The sequence below is a fragment of the Nerophis ophidion genome, linkage group LG20 (genome assembly GCF_033978795.1).
Source record: "Nerophis ophidion isolate RoL-2023_Sa linkage group LG20, RoL_Noph_v1.0, whole genome shotgun sequence".
In the NCBI taxonomy this organism is placed as follows: Eukaryota; Metazoa; Chordata; class Actinopteri; order Syngnathiformes; family Syngnathidae; genus Nerophis; species Nerophis ophidion.
Genome location: NC_084630.1, coordinates 24826184 through 24843007, shown reverse-complemented (window position 1 = coordinate 24843007; position 16824 = coordinate 24826184). Strand labels below are relative to the sequence as shown.

Sequence of the window (16824 nt, the reverse complement as noted above, 5' to 3'; positions counted from 1 at the left end):
TAAGAGGGTCAGTGTATTGTTTTATTACACAAGATGTGTCACATGAAGATATCTGATCATTTATCAGTAGGAACTTTTGTCTCAACATGTTCGTTCCCCTACTGCATTTTTTGTTGACACATCTTTGTCGTGACATTAAATTATCTAATTTCATGACATTAGACCAGGGGTCACCACCGGGGTGCCCGCGGGCATCAGGTTGCCCATAAGGACCAGATGAGTTGCCCGCTGGCCTGTTCTAAAAATAGCTCAAATAGCAGCACTTACCAGTGAGCTGCCTCTATTTATTTAAATTGTATTTATTTACTAGCAAGCTGGTCTCGCTTTACTCGACATTTTTAATTCTAAGAGAGACAAAACTCAAATAGAATTTGAAAATCCAAGAAAATATTTTTAAGACTTGGTCTTCACTTGTTTAAATAAATTAATTTTACTTTGCTTCTTAAAACTTTCAGAAAGACAATTTTTGAGAAAAAAATACAACTGTAAAAATTATTTCAGGATTTTTAAAACACATACCTTTTTACCTTTTAAATTCCTTCTTTTCCCCCTGACAATTTACATCTATGTTCAAGTAAATTTATTTTTCTATTGTAAAGAATAAAAAAATGTAATTCTTCATTTTAAGCTTTTGTTTTTTCGACAGAATATTTGTGAAATATTTCTTCAGCCTTATGATTAAAATAAAAAAAAAATGATTTGTCGCCAGCGCCCCCCGCGACCCCGAAAGGGAATAAGCGGTAGAAAATGGATGGATGGATGTTAGTAATATAGTTTGGTCCAACTTGTTATATATTCTAACAAAGTACAGATTGAATTTTAACCTATCTAAAACATGTCATCAAAATTCTAAAATTAATCTTATTCAGGAAAAATTACTAATGATGTTCCATAAATTATTTTTTCAAATAGATTCGAATTAGCTAGTTTTCCCTCTTTTTTTCGGTTGAATTTTAAAGAGTCGAAATATATTTGTAAAAACATTTATCTGCTTCTATATTAAGGCTGGGCGATATTGACTTTTATTAATATCGCAATATTTTTATGCCATATTGCGATATACGATATTTTGCCTTGAATGAACACTTGATGCATATAATCACAGCAGTATGATTCTATGTGTCTACATTCAAACCTTCTTCATACTGCATTAATATATGCTACTTTTAAACTTTCATGCAGAGTGGGAATTCACAACTAAGTCAATTGACCAAAACTGTATTTACTAAATACTCTTCATAGCTTTGCTCCCTTTCTGTAGTAGCACTTCTGCTGCAACCATTGATTGATTTATACTTTTATTAGTAGATTGCACAGTTCAGTACATATTCCGTACAATTGACCACTAAATAGTAACACCCGAATAAGTTTTTCAACGTTAATTCATGGTACAAATATATACTATCAGCCTAATACAGTCACCACACAGGTTAATCATCATAATATATACATTGAACAGCATATTGCTGTTTGCTGAATATCTTCCCACTTGAAGCCAAACCACCGACAGATGATGGACCCCCTGCTCTTTATGCTGGGCATTTATTGTTCCTCCATTTGAGATAAGTTCCACACCATCTCTCGCTCACTGATCGGCGAGAGCTATGACGCTAGATTCGCGAGGGTATGTGACGTATGTAAGAAGGCGGGCTTGTTTTCCATATCTGCCAGAATGAGACGAGGAAGAGTGGGAAACACCTGTTGTGTGACGCACGCAGCTAAAAGCAACTCGACCTGTCTCAGCTAACATTAGCCATGCTAATGTTAGCTCTCGGCGAGAGCGTGTGACGCTAGACAGTATGTGACGTATTTAAGAAGGCGGGCTTGTTTTAAGTTTCTGTGAGAAGGACAGCCGAGAAGCAGTGAGACACACCAGTAATGTAATGCACACCACCACGCAGCTTAAAGCAACAGTGGGAGAACATATCGAATATTACAATAGTCATTTTCTATATCGCACAGAGACAAACCTGCAATATATCGTATATATCGCTCAGCCCTATTCTATATATATTTATTGTGAGAAATCATTAAGATGATCAGTGTTTCCACAAAGATAAATATCATTAATAATAGTTAAAGGTAAATTGAGCAAATTGGCTATTTCCGGCAATTTATTTAAGTGTGTATCAAACTGGTAGCCCTTCGCAATAATCAGTACCCAAGAAGTAGCTCTTGGTCTCAAAAAGGTTGGTGACCCCTGCATGAGACATTAAGGACTTCATTTCATTATATTTTATGTATGGCCCAACTTTAGGAAAAAGTATGGACTACATTTCCATTTCCTGTTGTTACCATGGTGTTAACTGTACACGTGCACGGCCATTTACAACAAAACTATGCAGAGGAGAATAACACACGTTCTTTTTATGTAAATTAGTAATCCAAATGCCTAGTTTCCTTTCAGTATAGTTTATTTTCTAGTAATGTGGGATTAGCTGGACCCGCAGTAAAAAATAAACTCCCAATCAGATTCCCTGCAACTGAGAATTACTTCTTATCCTTCACTTAGTCATTCATGACTCAATTCTTTCGCCAACATCACATCCTTATTAGCTTCCCCCTGTGTAGGAAATCATTTTATCCTTTAATGTTTAGAGAAAAACACTTCATAAAACTGTATTCTGTTTATTTGTTGTAAACAAATACAGTAATTATACATGTATACTCTTGTTAGGGTTACAAATGGTCCCATTACTGCACCGTGGCCCTACAGGATATTAGATAGATTGAACTTTATTGATTCAATTGGGAGAGTTCCTTGAGGAAAATTTAAAATTCCAGTAGCAGTGTAGAGAATTTTAGACTTTTGCTACATGTCACACTGACTTGTACACTACTTTATATAATAAAATAGGCAGTTTTTTCCCCCACAAGTTTAGGTGCAGTATAACTTGACTTGATAGTATTTGGTTGCATTTAAAATAAATGGTGCTCAAATCATTCAGACCACAACCTCTTGTGAGAAGAGTTTAGTCAAAGATTCAAGTGAAGCTCCAACCTCACGTGAGCACTTGAAACAGAACTTTAGTTTTAGAAACTAATCTAATAGTGTTAGAATAATTGTTTCTAAATTATCACAAAAAACTTTATTTTACATTGTGTTCCTGACAAGAAGATGGCTCGTAAAACTCCACTGGGACTTCCCAACTTCCGGAGGAACTGTTTTTGAAGTATTTTACGCACTATTTTATGGAACTCTCTTTGAACTATTTGACAAACTCTCTTCGAACTGTTCGGTAACCGAAGGCAATGCTGTTTACGACCCACTTCCCTCAGGAAGCAGCTGTGGGGAGAAAGTCAAATAAAAAAGGAGGAATACAATCTTTGGGCAGAGCGTGGTGTAAGACTATACAGAGAGTACAGTGGCCGTGTCTCTCCTCAAGATTGAGTCCAAATTTAATTCTGTCTCTGTTTTGATTCTTGGCCTCTTGTCTTGTTTGAACCTGATAGTTACTTTCACAGTTTACACTTTCCATGTGCAGCCACAGACACTTCATCCTATAAAGCTGGGAAATAGATACAAAAAGGCAGGTTAATACAATGAATTAGACTCAAAAACTACAACTAGTAAAACTATTAAAGACTTACTGCCAAGTCAATGGTTTGTCTGGTCAACTGGGCATTGTCCATTTAAGTGTTGACTTGTGGTCCTCACTGAACATCTAGTGAAGGAAACAGTGATAAGCAATTTCACCTGAAATCTACTTGGTCATACATTTAGCATATACTGTATTTATTAAAGGTTACAAAAGCTCCCAATGTGGCTGCTAATGTGTGCTGACATATTTTAAGGATTCTTCATCCACTTGTTAACATCTGGTGACAGTGTGCTGTAACATGATTCCTTCTACACTTCTGCTGAAATGTAAAAGTACTTAGTCTGTTGGTATACTCGACATTAATTTCGGCATATATTACAAATGTAGCTCAATTACAAATGTTCAATTAACAACATTCAAGATCCTTGAACAATGACATGTTTTAATCATTGTGCCACACTATCAATTCAAATATTTTAACCATTTTCTTGCAACATTCAATATCAGAATCAGAAATACTTTATTAATCCTTGAATGGAAGTTAACATTTTCAGCACAATCCCATTCGAGATCAAACATGACAGGGAGACCGAACAGGACCAGACATGACAGGGAGACCGAACAAGACCAGACATGACAGGGAGACCGAACAGGATCACTGACGTCAGCAACATAAAATAGCAAATACTACTGGCTTTAAGTTGTTTAATTTACAGACAAAACGATTTAATCTGTAATTAAAGAATAGTAACTTACTTTTAATGCATTTTTAATTAGGCACACATCCCCAAGTGCTACATATTAAGATATAAAACAAAATGTGATCTTTGTATTGACCATGGGATGACATAGTATCTTTAGATATTAGTAACGTTTACATTGAAGCGCCCTAGCCTAGCGGTTGGCATGTCTTCTTGTATCCTCCGTGTGTAGTGTAGCACATGTTGATCCTTTCCACCTATTCTTCCAATGGAAAAACTTGTAAGAAACTTTCTGCATTTGCCAGTACTTTGTACTGTGAGGGGAGATTCACCACGCTTGAGACGGGTGCGATGAGGATGCAACTATCAGCATGCACCATCTCAATACCACAAAAGCATTAATATCTATGATGGGGGTACGGATAAAAATCGACTCATCCAATTTGCAATTAGTCAGATTTTAATTGATGTACCGTATTTTTCATATTATAAGTCGCACCTGCCGAAAATGTATAATAAAAGAAGGAAAAAAAACATAGGTCGCACTAGAGTATAAGTCGCATTTTTGAGGAAATGTATTTGATAAAACCCAACAGCAAGACATTTAAAATAAATAAAGAATAGTGAACAACAGGCTGAATAAGTGTACGTTACATGAGGCATAAATAACCAACTGAGAAGGTGCCTGCTATGTTAACCTAACATATTATGGTAAGAGTCATTTAAATAACTATAACATATAGAACATGCTATACCAGGGGTAGGGAACCTATGGCTCTAGATAAATCTTAGCTGACATTGCTTAACACGATAAGTCATGAATAATTCCGCTGGTAATCACAGTGTTAAAAATAACATTCAAATCATAAAACATTCTCATGCATTTTAATCCAACCATTCGTTTTCTACCACACCTCTTCAATATGTCGCATTGATGGTAAGAAGTATTATATTTATTATTGGTTAACTTTAGAATAACAATGTTATTAAAAAGAATAAGATACTTATTATACTCTAAAAATGTTGGTCTTACTTAAAAATGCACGTATTTAGTTGTATTCAGTGTTAGAAAATATTATATGGCTCTCACGGAAATACATTTTGAAATATCTGGCTTTCATGGCTCTCAGCCAAAAAGGTTCCCGACCCCTGTGCTATACCTTTATTAAACAATCTGTCACTCCTAATCCATAAATCCCATGAAATCTTCTTCCTCGATGTCGCTTCTAAACAACTCTGCCAACTCCAAAGGTATGCGCTGCTTCCTCTTGTTTTCTGCAGCATATTGATCTACGTCCAGCTTGTAATCTGCAGTACATGATTTCCTTATCACTGCCATTTTTGTTCAGCCCTTCTCACTTTTTATAAGTTACCGCCAACGATGAAATGATCAATTTTAATAGCTACGGCAGTAGCATACAGCAGTTAGCATACCATGACCCACAATGCACTTCTGCCATGACCCCCCACCCCCCGCCGAAATCTTATTGGTTGACGTGTTTGTGACGATTACTGACATTTTCTTGGTCTCTTCTGCAAAACAGAAAAATACTATTTGATATATTACGGTAATGTGTTAATTTCACACATAAGTCGCTCCGTAGTATATGTCGCATCCCCGGCCAAACTATGGAAAAAAAAACTGCGACTTATAGTCCGAAAGATACGGCATAATTTTCAGAATACAATTAAACTTGATATAATTTGTTTCTTTTGCATAGTCTTTAATTGCACTGTAAAGTTATATCCTTAGTATTGTAAAGCTAGAATTGGGTTGGAGTTTCTTTATTTTCTTTTATGACTGTCTAAAATTACCGTATTTTCCGCACTATAAGGCACACCTAAAAACCAAAAATTTTCTCAAAAACTGTCAGTGCGCCTTATAATCCAAGGTGCCTTATATATGGACCAATATTGAGCCACAACAGGTTCCGAAACTACGGTAAGCAGCCGCCGATTTCATTTTCCCCTGTAGGAGAAGAAGCGCGCGGTGCATGCTGGGATATATGACTGCGCCAGGCCGTGCCATTTCATTTCCATTTGTGTGTTTATGTAAAGACCCCAAAATGGCTCCTATTGAGAGACATGATTTCAAGAAAGCAGGAATTGTCACTGAACTGCTTGACAACAGCAGCGACACTGACTCCATCGATTGAATTGGGGAAAATAATAAAACAGCTGTTTATTCATTTTGGGAGTGAACAGAATTGTCAGAACGCTGGTTTGTAATATATTAATAAAGTTTGACTGAGCTGACCGTTTTGTTGACATTCCCTTTAGTGCAGCTCCATCTAAAAAGGATGCATAACGTAACCCCAGCCTCTACTGTAGCATCTATTCTATGCACCTTATATTGCGGTGCGCCTTATATATGAACAACGTTTTAAAATAGGCCATTCATAAGGTGCGCCTTATAGTGCGGAAAATATGGTATGTGATTTTTGAAAAAAATAAATATTGAAATACATTTTTAAAATGACATAGGAGGACATCATTGTGCGTTCCAAGTCTTAGTAAGCCAGCAGCCAAGAAGAGCTTTTGTAACCTGTTTTGAAAAGGGTTTATCATTTATATACCTATATACCAGCAGTCACCGACACGGTGCTCACGGGTACCAGGTCACCCGTAAGGACCAGATGAGTCGCCTGCTGGCCTGTTCTAAAAATAGTTCAAATAGCAGCACTTACCAGTGAGCTGCCTCTAGATTTTTTAAATTGTATTTACTAGCAAGCTGGTCTCGCTTTGCTCGACATTTTTCATTTTTAAGAGACAAAACTCAAATAGAATTTGAAAATCCAAGGAAATATTTTAAAGACTTGGTCTTCACTTGATTAAATAAATTCATTTATTTTTTTAATTAGCTTCTTCTAACTTTCAGAAAAACAATTTTAGAGAAAAAACACAACCTTAAAAAATATTTTAGGGTTTTTAAACACATATACCTTTTTATATTTTAAATTCCTTCCTCTTCTTTCCTGACAATTTAAATCAATGTTCAAATAAAATTATTTTTTTTATTGTAAAGAATAATACATTTTAATTTAATTCTTCATTTTAGCTTCTGTTTTTTTTGACGAAGAATATTTATGAAATATTTCTTCAAACTTAAGAGACAAATTTAAATCTTATTTCAAAGTCTTTTGAATTTCTTTTAAAATTTTTGTTCTGGAAAATGTACAAGAAATAATTATTTGTCTTTGGTAGAAATATAGCTTGGTCCAATTTGTTATATATTCTAACAAAGTGCAGATTGGATTTCTCTTTTTTTCGGGTGAATTTTGAATTTTAAAGAGTCAAAATTGAAGATACACTATGTTTCAAAATTAAATTTTCATGCTATATACGAAATATAAATTTGGAGAATGGATTGATGAAGGTACCAAAAGAATAGCTCTACTATGTTACATCATTCCCCTCAAACTGTTGTACAGCTGTCAGAATTAGAAGCATCAACTCACCAGCCAGGTCCCGTTTTGACCAGCAGGTGGAAGAGTCCCGTCCTAAATGCGGCATTCAATCTGTAAACATTAGAGCAAAAAGTTACAAAGCAATCATTGCACAGTTTCAAACACCAAAGTAAAAAAAATGCCTCAGGATTAAAGTAAGAATCATAAACTGTAGTCCAGCTGTCATAGTAGGTGTCAGAAAAGTATTGTACAAATGTCATCATTGGCTTCATTTTCATCAAATGTGTATGACAAAAACTCACCAGCTGTCCTCATGGGAACTTCCCTGCATTGTGCAATCTGAGTAGAAAACAGGCCAACATTTAAGACTGGAAACATAAATGCAGTAAACATTTTAATACCATCACTAAGCCTCAGTATGATCAAAATGGAATCAAAAGCTGTAGTCCAGCTGTCATAGTAGGTGTCAGAAAAGTTGTTTTGATTTGTCATCATGGGCTCAGACTCCGCACAAGACTTTATCAACAACTCACCAGCTCTCCAATGCAGTCGTCCCTTTATCAAGTTGAACCCGTCTTGGTATGGGACTTTTTCTGCAAGATGCAATCTATGCAAATCAAAAAAATTTAGAAAAATTGTCACATACAAACAAATGGCATCACATTATGACACTAAACAGTAATGAAGCCTCAGTGTTAAAATTAGAATCACAAGCTGTAGTTCAGCTGTCATAGTAGGTGTCAGAAAAGTTGTTTGGATTTGTCATCATGGGCTCAGACTCTGCACAAGACTTTATCAACAACTCACCAGCTCTCCAATGCAGTCGTCCCTTTATCAAGTTGAACCCGTCTTGGTATGGGACTTTTTCTGCAAGATGCAATCTATGCAAATCAAAAAAATTGAGAAAAATTGTCACATACAAACAAATGGCATCACATTATGACACTAAACAGTAATGAAGCCTCAGTGTTAAAATTAGAATCACAAGCTGTAGTTCAGCTGTCATAGTAGGTGTCAGAAAAGTTGTTTGGATTTGTCATCACCGGCTGAAATGAAAGTGTTCATTATGCTACAATGACTGGCCTTACCTGTAAGTTCTTTGTAATGGTGCCTTCATTCATATCAGCCTCCACTGTGGGGAAACAGCAAAAAGATGGGTTGGCTTCGGATTAGCGTCAAAAACCTCCCCGCAGAAATGTTGATGGGCCCGCCATCTGTGCTGTGGCGCACGGCAGATTGAAGCTGTAACAAAGTTAGCATGCTAACGTTAGCTTGTTATATAACGGGAACAGCCACATTCTAAAACTTAGACAAACCAATGATCCACAAGGGACATTGTTCCACAGTAGCTCACTTACAAAGGATGGAAATAACGCAAGGAGACTAAAAATGTACCTTAGTAGCAATAAAACATGTAATATTAAAGTGTAAAAAATTAATTTTTATATATTTGTTTGTTTCAAGTGTATTCACAATACCATATAACAATTACAATAGTAGTGAATATCATCATTTAAAGATGTTGGTACGTGAACCAGATGCTGCTGCCAACAGAATCGCCGCACTTCTGTCGGTCATTTGTCATTTATCGTCATTAGAGATCACGGAGCAGCCTCAGGCAAAAAGAAAGATTTCCGCCGTGAAATAACTAGGAAGAGAAATTTTCCAAAATTGAATACGTTGGAAAAACATTTCTATGAATAAAAATGTGTAAAAAAAAATCCCAGTCCACAAGTATCCCCATTCACAAGACGCTCTCTTAGATTTCCATGTTATGATACATGTTCACATTATTTATTGACTACCTAAAAAAAGATAAAGGTATATTTTTATTTAAATTAAGATATGAAATAATCCTAAAAGAAATACAATGACTTTGTTTATATTATTGTATATACTAGAGCAGGGGTTCTCAAATTGGGGTACTTGAAGGTATGCCAAGGGGTACGTGAGAATGTTTTAAAAATATCCTAAAAATAGCAATAATTCAAAAATCCTTTATAAATATATTTATTGAATAATACTTCAACAAAATAGTAAGTTCATAAACTGTGAAAAGAAATGCAACAATGCAATATTAAGTGTTGACAGCTAGATTTTTTGTGGACATGTTCCATAAATATTGATGTTAAAGATTTATTTTTTTGTGAAAAAATGTTTAGAATTAAGTTCACGAATCTAAAATCCCCAAAGAGGGAACTTCAAGTTGATGATTACTTCTATGTGTAGAAATCTTTATAATTGAATCACTTGTTTATTTTTCAACAAGTTTTTAGTTATTTTATATCTTTTTTTTCCCAAATAGTTCAAGAAAGACCACTACAAATGAGCAATATTTTCCACTGTTATACAATTTAATAAATCAAAAACTGATGACATGGTGCTGTATTCTACTTTATCTCGTTTCAACCAAAAATGCTTTTCTCTGATTAGGGGGTACTTGAATTAAAAATGTTTTCATAGGGGGTACGTCACTGAAAAAAGGTTGAGAATCACAATACTAGGTCATAAAATCAGTGTCAGTTGAGTCAGTCCATAGGTTGCCTGTAGGGATTTAAAATGTCCAGCAGATGTCAGTATTTAGTGACAGCATCAATACAGTTTTGCAATGCTTCATGACGCCTCATCAACCCATCACATACATACAAATATTATATATATATATATACATACATATTATATATACACATATATATTATGTATACATGTATATATATACACACACACACATATATATATATTATATGCACATATATATATTATATACACACACACATATACACACACATGTACATATACACACACACACACATATATATATATATATATATATATACATACACATAGATAAAACAAGTATTTATGTGCAGTAAAGGAAGACTGTCATTTATGTTTTAATATTTAAAACAAGTATTTATGTTCTTGATGTTAAAGTTATTGGCAAAACCACTAATCATTTTTATGTTGAGGCAGTAATGTCAGTATACATTACAGAATGTAACTAATGAATTAACTTGTAATCTTAGTTACTTTTAAAATCAACTAATCAGTAAAGTAACTAACTTACTTTGTAAAAGGACTAATCAGTCAGATTAGTTTTATGGCAAAGGTGCACCCTTGATGTATGTTAGCCTCTACTTTGGAAAAACTTAAAAAAAAGATTAGCTTCAAGTTGGCGTCATATTTAAAACAAAAAAACAAATATGCTAGCTAACTGCTAGCTTGAGCGTCTCACAAGATTTCGCCCTTAATATCTCAATTCAAGTCATACATTCAAGAATTAAGTGTGTGCAAAAAAATGACAAGTCACATAAAATACAATTTGAAGGCTGTTAAAAGCCAATTTGAGGCGATTTTGTCACGTCGTTGGAACACGTGCTACTACAGAGATGCCACGTGGTTGCATGCACTCACCTCGCATTTCTTCTTTTCAAACAAACTTTTAGCTGTTAACAAAAACTGGAGGATATTTGGACGCCATTTGCTGCCATTATTTGGTACAGAAAGACAGAGTGAGCAACAGTCAGCCATGTGTACGTGGTCCCCAGCAGCCAAAGTACAGAAAGGACAAGGAGGCGCCGAGCGGAGATTTTATTTCGCTTCCGCCCGGAAATCCCGCCCCTCAACTTCCGTCAGGCTCGCGAACCGGAAAACTAGGTAATAATGAAAAAAATATAAGATATTAAATATATAATACTAAAGTATGTCTAATATTATTTAAATATGTAATAATATATATTCTAAATTCAAAAGGGTCGCTATTTTTGCTGTCATTGGAAGTCCGTGCCAGATGAATAGGGCCAATCACGTGGTAGCTGGAGCATCATGGGAGTTGTAGTATATTCCAATATTTAAACCAGGAGAAAACAATGAGGAATAACCTATCCTATGACAAATATGTCTGTATTGCGCAGTAACACTGCAGAGGCCACCACAATGTGTATGTTTTTGTTATTATTTATCTTTTTGTAGCCGTGGCAACACTATATGGTCCCTAGTGTGTGAATGTTGTCTGTCTGTGTTGGGCCTGTGATGAGGTGGCGACTTGTCCAGGGTGTATGCCACCTTCCACTCGATTGCAGCTGAGATAGGCTCCAGCACCCCCCGTGACCCAAAAAGGGACAAGCGGTAGAAAATGGATGGATGGATGTAGACATGGCTAGTTGCATCAACTCTGTTCTTTTAATGTCTTTAATGTCCTTTGTGTTCTTTGATGTCTGATGTTTCCCCTCTTACGCACAGGTTTGTTTGCTATGGCTATGAGATTTTTTCCCCCCTTGGCCTCAGTCTGGATCCCGAGGCGTTCCCAGGCCAGCCGGGAGACATGGTCTTCCCAACGTGTCCTGGGTCTTCCCTGTGGCCTCCTACCGGTCGGACGTGCCTGGGAGACGCCGTGCTTTAAATCAAACGTACCTGCGGCATACTTCCCTTTAAAAATACCTTCATCCTTATTTCTGCCGGCACTTGTTTCTTAAAGATTGAAACCCAGGGACACTTGGACGGATGGAATCCTGACATTTATTCTGGTCACACCTGTACAGGAATGCAGAAACACAACCTTAGACCTCAGACCATGGCACGACACATAATGCATCCATGTTTATCAGCAAACAACTCTTCAAATATATCTTTTTCTCCCCCACCCCTTCCTGCCCAAATAGCATAAAAATACAAGTGGACTCTTCATGGGGGGAACACGGCCCGGTATTGGGAAAGCCACTGAAAGTGGGTCAGCAAAAGGGGAGACCTTGGAGGTCTGGCTGGTCAACACAGATACTGCTGGGAAGGAAACACGCGGCTGCTGAGTTGAAAGACAAAGTCAAGTATGAGAGAAGACTAGCAAGGCACAGAGAGATGCAGAGTCCACACATGATGGGGGGGGGGCAAGGGGGGGGCAGCACTAGGTGGCGCTCTAACATAAACTTTAGTGGGTGGAGCAAAGACATGATTGAAGTACTAGCTTGAAAACACAGCAGCAGGACTCAGGGATGGACGGAGCTCAAGTCGGGGCTTTCTTTTCAAAGCTTTTTTTTTTCACACTGAATTTATGGAAGTGATTTTTCTGTGTTTGAATTTTGTAAACTGAATTTTTGTTTGCCTCCGTAGGGAGGTGTTTAGGGCACGTCCGACCGGTAGGAGGCCACGGGGAAGACCCAGGACACGTTGGGAACGCCTCGGGATCCCCCGGGAAGAGCTGGAGCAAGTGGCTGGGGAGAGGGAAGTCTGGGCGTCTCTGCTTAGGCTGCTGCCCCCGCGACCCAACCTCGGATAAGCGCAAGAAGATGGATGGATGGAATTTCTGTTTGATATTGAATTTATGTTTTGCTATTCTGAATGTTGCTGGGTCAGGTTTGGTTTTGGAATTGGATTGCACTGTTATGGTATTGTTGTGTATTGTTTTGTTGGGTTGATTATATCCATCCATCCATTTTCTACCGCTTATTCCCTTTCGGAGTCGCGGGGGTCGCTGGCGCCTATGTCAGCTACAATCGGGCGGAAGGCGGGGTACACCCTGGACAAGTCGCCACCTCATCGCAGTTGGGTTGATTAATAAACTCATAAAGAATTTATGTAACTGATTTTTTTTTATTTGAATTTTGTAAACCAAATTTTTTACGCTGAATTTTTGTAATTGATTTTTATTTTTATTTTGTAAACAGATTTTTTTTTTTTGTATAGTGAATTTAAATAACTGAATTTTTGGGGATTTTTCTGCACTGATATATTTTTACTTATAATCTTTATACACTGAATTTTTACTAACTGAACTTTTTTAACGCTGACTTTTTTTTTCATAGAATATTTCTGCATTTCATTTTTTTAGGTAGATTTTTTTCTGCATAGATTATTTTTACATCACATTTTTATACACTGATTTTTTTTGTACATTGACATTTTTTAAACTGATGTTTTTTTTTACATTTGATTTTTACACACCAAATTTTTCTTTTACTCAATAAAGTTGTCAGCATAATTTCATGTAAAAAAAATTCAATGTATAAAAAATCAGGTCAGAAAAATTCTGTGCAAGTATTTTTTAGTATTTAAAAAAAATCAGTCCGTTAAATTTCAGTATAAAAATAAATCATTGCGGAAATATTCGTAACTTTAAAATTCAAGACCTACTTTTAGTTAACTTAGACTGAAGCAATCAATCGTGTCTCAGAAGCAGCCAATAAGTGTCAAGTTTGAAGCCACTTTAGATTTTTGCATTGAATTTACACTGAATTAATTTTACTTTGAATGTTTACACACTAAACTTTTTTCACACTGAATTTTTCTGCATTGATTCTTTTTACATCACATTTTTGTACAATGAATTTTTGAATATTGAATTTTTTAAAACAGATTTTGTTTTAATATTTAATTTATACTCCCTGAATTATAACACATGCCAAATTTTAAAACACCGCAGTTTAACACACATTTTGCGCATAAATTTGTATTCAACGAAATTGTCAGCAAAAAAATAAAACCTTTCATTGAGAAGATTCAAACGTAAAAAAAATCCGCTAAATTCAGTGTCAAAAAAATCAGTGCGGAAAAAAATCAGTGTAAAATATTTTTCGTATATACAAAAAATCAATGTAAAAAAAATTCAGCGCAGAAAAATTCAGTGGAAAAAAAAATCGGTAAAGAAATATTTGTAACTTTAAAACTCAACACCTACTTTTGGTAAATTAAGACTGAACCAATCGATCCAATTCGGGGTCAAGTTTGAAGTCACTTTAGATTTTTACACTGGATTTATTTTACTTAGAATTTTCACACACTGAACCTTTTTTGGACTGATTTTTTTTCTGCATAGCTTCTTTTTACATCAAATGTTTATACACTGAAGTGTTTCACATCAAATTTACATGCCAAATTATAAAAAACACCGCATTTTAACTAATTTTGCGCACAAATTTTGTATTCAATGAAATCGTCAGCAAAATTTTTTTAATTTGAATGACAAAATTTTAACGCCAAAAATTCAGTGTAAAAAAAAAATCAGTGCAGAAATATTTGTAACTTCAGAACTCAAGATTGTGTCTCTGAAGCGGCCAATAAAAGTCAAGTTTGAAGTCACTTCACATTTTTACACTGGATTTTTCTGCACTGATTTTTTTTTTTTTACACTGCATTTTTACTCAAATAACGTTTTTACACTGAAATTTTCTGCATAGCTTCTTTTTACATAGAATATTTTTGCACTGAATTTTTTCACGTGTAATTCTTTTGCATAGATTATTTTTGTATTAAATTTTTACATACTGTTTTTTTGTACATTGACATTTTTAAAACATATATTTTTTTTACATTAAATGTTTTCTCAATGAATTTTAACACACATTTTTACTCAGTGAAATTGTCAGCATCATTTGATGTAAAAAAAAAAAAATCAGTGTACAAAAGTTCAGCCCAGAAAAATTCAGTGTAAACATTTAAAAAAAATAAATCCCCCCAAAAATCAGTGCAGAAATATTCATAACTTAAAAACTCAAGACCTACTTTTGGTAAATGAAGAGTGAAGCAATGGTTGGTGTCTCAGAAGCAGCCAATAAGGTGTCAAGTTTGAAGCTCCTTTACATTTTAGCATTTAATTTTTTTACACTATTTTTTTACACTATTTTTAAAATTTTTATACACTGAACTTTTTTTTTCACCAAATTTTTTTGCGTAGCGTCTTTTTACATCGAATTTTTCTGCACTGAGGTCCTTTTAGCTATGAATATTTTTGAAAACATTTTTTTACACTTGATTTATTTCACCATTGAATTTTTACACACTGAACTTTTTTTACACAGAATATTTCTGCATAGCTTCTTTTTATATCATATGTTTATATACTCAATTTTTTTACATCAAATTTTTACACGCCATATTTAAAAACACTGCATTTTAAGACACACATTTTGCGCCAACATTTGTATTCAATGAAATCGTCAGCAAAAACATTTAAAATAATTTGATCAACAAAAGTCAAATGCAAAAAAATTTTGTGTAAAAAAAAAAATCACTCCAGAAATATTTGTAACTTCAAAAGTCAAGACTGAACCAATGGATTGTGTCTCAGAAACAGCCAATAAGTGTCAAGTTTAAAATCACTTAAAATTTTTACACTGAAATTTTCTGCATTGCTTCTTTTTACATAGAATATTTCTGCACTGAATTTTTTTCACTTGGAATTTTTCTGCCTGGATTATTCTTACAATGTTTATACACGTAAATTGTTTCACATCACATTTTTACACACCAAACCTTAAAACAACCCAATTTAACACACATTCTGCGCACAAATTTGCATTCAATGAAATCCTCAGCAAAAAAAAAAAAAAAAAAAAAAATGTATGGCCAAAATTCAAACGCAAACAATTCAGCTAAATTCAGTGTCGAAAAAAAGCTTTTGAAAGAACATCCCTTGGGACACACCTTTATGTGTGTTTGCATCAGGTGTGTGAGTGCGGAACCGATTAATGTTTGGGGAGTCGGAGGGCACACACGTCTACAAGTCCGCTCATTTCAATAACTACAGTATGAATGTGAAGAAGGACACCGACTTCATTAGGACGACAACAGCAAGGACGGACACACACACACACACACACACACACACACACACACACACACACACACTGGGAGGGTGAGGATGCACCAGCACCCTCCCAAAGAAGAGGAGCGGCAGATCAAGCGATCCAAAATGCGTCCTCATGTTTTTTCCTCTTGAAAAAAATCCTCCTCAGCCTGCAGGTGAGAGTGTTTATGTGCTTCTCTGCAGGAGGCGGGACCTCCGAACATCACAGGCACAAGACCACACCCTCCTCCTCCTCCGGAGCCATCACGCCTTTGTGGCCCCTGGAGCCCCTTTTCTCCACACTCCTGGTGAAGGGCAAAGAGCGGGGGGAAAAAAGCCACTTGGGAGGTCAGTCGAGCATGGCGTCCAGCTGGTCCGCCAGGTCGTCAAACATGCTGCCGATGTCGTCCAGGATGGACACGGTCGTCTTTTTGCTGGAGGGAGAAAGGAAACATTTTTACTTTACAACAAAAAAAAAAGCGTTTTTAAGTGTTTTGTTTTTTTCAACCCATGTATACACATACATATATATATATATATATATATATATATATATATATATATATATATATATATATATATATATATATATATATATATATATATATATATATATA

The 16824-nt window shown here is 35.4% G+C and overlaps 4 non-coding genes and 1 pseudogene across 4 annotated transcripts; all 5 read right to left on the bottom strand.

Annotated features, from left to right (window-relative positions):
- LOC133538912 (caskin-2-like) overlaps positions 1–16824 on the bottom strand; it is a 140521-nt pseudogene continuing 123697 nt past the window's right edge.
- Positions 7829–7918, bottom strand: LOC133539408 (small nucleolar RNA SNORD60). Its single transcript, XR_009803361.1, has one exon. It is a non-coding gene; the product is annotated as a small nucleolar RNA SNORD60 (small nucleolar RNA).
- On the bottom strand, positions 8059–8150 carry LOC133539407 (small nucleolar RNA SNORD60). Its single transcript, XR_009803360.1, has one exon. It is a non-coding gene; the product is annotated as a small nucleolar RNA SNORD60 (small nucleolar RNA).
- On the bottom strand, positions 8335–8424 carry LOC133539405 (small nucleolar RNA SNORD60). Its single transcript, XR_009803358.1, has one exon. It is a non-coding gene; the product is annotated as a small nucleolar RNA SNORD60 (small nucleolar RNA).
- On the bottom strand, positions 8609–8698 carry LOC133539404 (small nucleolar RNA SNORD60). Its single transcript, XR_009803357.1, has one exon. It is a non-coding gene; the product is annotated as a small nucleolar RNA SNORD60 (small nucleolar RNA).